We start from the raw sequence: 3209 nt of genomic DNA on the forward strand, positions 1-3209 counted from the left end.
CCGGTCCTGGTCTGGTCCCAGTCTCAGTCCCAGTCTGGTCCCACTCCCTGTCTCAGTCCCGGTCTCAATCACGGTGTGGTCCTGGTCTGGTCCTGGTCCGGTCCCGACCTCAGTCCCGGTCTCAATCACGGTGTGGTCCTGGTCTGGTCCTGGTCCGGTCCCGACCTCAGTCCCGGTCTCAATCCTGGTCTCAGTCCCGGTCTCAATCAGGGTTTGGTCCTGATCTGGTCCCAGCCTCAGTCTCGGTCTCATTTCTGGTCCTAGTCCCGGTCTGATCCCTGTCTCAGTCCCAGTCTCAATCAGAGTCTGGTCCCGGCCTCAGTCCCGGTCTCACTCTTGTTCTGGTCCTGGTCACAGTCCCGGTCTGGTCCGGTCTCAATCACGGTCTGGGCCTGGTCTGGCCTGGTCCCGGTCTAGTCCCAGTCTCAATCACGGTCTGGTCCTGGTCTCTTCTCGGTCTCAGTCCTGGTCTTGGTCCCACTCTGAGTCCTGGTCTCAGTCCCAGTCTGGTTCCTGGTCTGGTCCTGGACCTGGTTCAGTCCGTGTGTTTGGTTTTAGAGACAAATAAGAAAATTTTTGTTTTTTTAATTTTCTTATTTTTGGTTTTATTTTGAAAAACAAATGAACGAATGACACACAGATTTTTACAGTTGCGGCTCCGTCACCTTCTTGTTTCTATGGAGACGTCATCGCTCTGCCTGGAATGTCCCGCAGTGTGACTTTAAACAGCTCTAGTTTATATTTATTCAATCACAGGTGGATCTATAGCTCAAAAACACCTCGAAAAACAGACATTCTGACCTAAAGCCGTAACATCTCCATGGAGACGAGCACTGAGACGGACCCTCCACCAGAAAAGTCCCACAGTGCAGCTTTAAACAGCCACCGCTCCCGAGTCGTGTTGATGGTAGCGAACCTAAACTTGATGTAAATATCTGTGAGTGTTGCATGAATGGCTGAATGTGTGGGGACGTCTTGCCAGTTTAAAAAGCACAAAGTGTAAATAATTTATAATATAATCTGCCAAGGATTTAGTTAAGAAAAATCCTACTGAGAAATAACAATAAAAATCTACAACAAGGCAGCTCCGACCTTCTTTCTACTACTACTGTAAAGACTCTACTCGTGTATTAAGAAATGCCTGTAAAAACCTGCGAGATTTTGACCATGTTCATGTGTCTGCATTTTCCAATTAAAGGAGTGACGTGTAATCAGAAGAAAGACTCAGGTGTGCAGTTTATTTAACACATTTTACACACAGTTACACTTTAAAGCTCCAGTAGATGCATCATGAATTTCACACTTCCGGTCATCGCGCAATCCATACTGGGAAGGATCCTCCATGTTTGTTTTCCCAGTGGGATGTGTCTATTGTCAAAGTCGATCTTTTCAAGTCTTTTGAACCATATCACTTTTGTTTCTGGTTCTGATATTGTCATATTTTAGTTTTGGGATTCGGACATCGTTAATTGTGTGGTTGTTGGATCCTAACAGCGGAAAACGGCTCGAGAAATGGACTTCGGAAGTTTGTGAACTCCCCAAGTGCAAAAGTGAATCAGATGTGTGTGACTCAAACCTCCGTTCAAACTGTTTCTCTTCCCAACAGAATTGAAAAATGGTGAAAGGTGAAGTTGATGGACAGGATTGATCCACAGGAAGAAACAAAAAGGAAAACTTTGTAAACTCGGGATGATTTCTTAGGCAGCCAGAGAACATATTGTATGTGGAGCAACAACAAATAGAGCGGATTTACTCGCGCAACCAAAATTCCCAAACTAAAGCGACCAGGAAGCACGAATGAAGCGAATGACTCAAAAAAAAGTCAAGCAGCAAACTAGGGGCGTTTGACGTGATTGAAAACCGCACTGGACACCTCTATTTGGACAGAGAAGAACGAGAAAGACCCTTGAACCGGAGAGCCGCAGAAACTCAGCTCACTGCTGGTCTGGCCCAGCCGGAGCCCGAGGCCGCGGGCCACAGAGGCTCGGACATGTTGCATCTCACGTGGTCAGAAAAAGTGAAAAAAAGTGTTTAAAAAAAGACGTTAAACTTAAAGAAACGCTCGCAGTGGACTTTTTCAAAATAAAAGCCAGTGAGCAACAGACGTTTACAAAAATAAAAAAAATACTGCGACGGCGTTAACAACATTAAAATAATTGTCGGCGATAATGAATTAATTAGTTAATGCAAAATTAACGTGTTAAGGTGCCCGACCCTAAAATAAAATATGAATATTTCTTATCCCTTTTTAAATTTAGCAAATATTTTGTTAACCATAACATGAACTGTCTATTTTATGAATGAATAATGAATGAATAATAAAATAAAATGAATTGTCTTTTTAACCTTTTATGACTATGAAATATGCTTTTGCAAAAGTACTTTTAACACATGGATTTTTATCTGGGTTAAACTTCCATGACAAGGACAGATTCAGAGTCAACTTTAAAACTCATAATTATGACTTTTAAACTTGTAATTATGAGTGAGGAGAAAATTCAGTTTGTCGCCTGGACAAAAGTTAGTTTGGTTGAAGACGTTTCGCAGCTCATCCAAGCTGCTTCTTCAGTTCTGAACGATAAACAAATGTAATTTATGCTCCTCTGATTTAGACCTGAAATAAACCTGGTTCAGTTCTGTTTTAGACCTGGTTTAGACCTGATATAGTCCTGGTTTAGACCTGGTTTAGTTTTGTTTTAGACCTGAAATAGACCTGGCTTCAGTCCTGGTTTAAAGTCTTGTTTAAACCTTGTTTAGACCTGAATTAGTCCTGATATAGTCCTGGTTTAGTCCTACTTCAGACCCAGTTTAGATCTGGTGTAGACCTGAAATAGTTCTATTTTAGCCCTGGTTTAGTACTGGTTTAGATCTGGTTTAGACCGAAATAGCCCTGATATAGTCCTGGTTTAGATCAAAGTGGTCAAAAATAGGGACACCTGGGACATTTCTTGTATAAAACTGGGACAAATCAGTGGTTTTGTATAAATCTGCAGGGACAGGGGACACAGGACTCAGAGCTGGGACTGTCCCGGGTAAATAAAGACGTCTGCTCACTCTAAACATGACCTTACGTGACCTTAAATTGGCCAAAAAAAACGATGGAATTTGAGCTTTGGGCGAGTTTGTGTATGTTATTACTGTGTGGGCGGGACTTAGCGTCTGTTCTACTCTCTGATTGGTCCGTCTTCAGAGTGACTAGCTGCTGGACC

General features: G+C 43.0%; 1 long non-coding RNA gene across 1 annotated transcript in view; it reads left to right on the forward strand.

Moving 5' to 3' along the window:
* The window catches only part of LOC129407290 (uncharacterized), a 2668-nt gene extending 1905 nt beyond the window's left edge, over positions 1-763 (forward strand). The window contains exon 2 of the long non-coding RNA XR_008631480.1: positions 1-763. This exon is cut by the window's left edge and continues 1072 nt beyond it. This is a non-coding gene — a long non-coding RNA (uncharacterized LOC129407290).
* The last annotated feature ends 2446 nt before the right edge of the window (positions 764-3209 follow it).

This window comes from Boleophthalmus pectinirostris, unplaced genomic scaffold, assembly GCF_026225935.1.
Source record: "Boleophthalmus pectinirostris isolate CB_2022bp ecotype Guang Dong unplaced genomic scaffold, ASM2622593v1 HiC_scaffold_9, whole genome shotgun sequence".
Taxonomy (NCBI): Eukaryota; Metazoa; Chordata; class Actinopteri; order Gobiiformes; family Gobiidae; genus Boleophthalmus; species Boleophthalmus pectinirostris.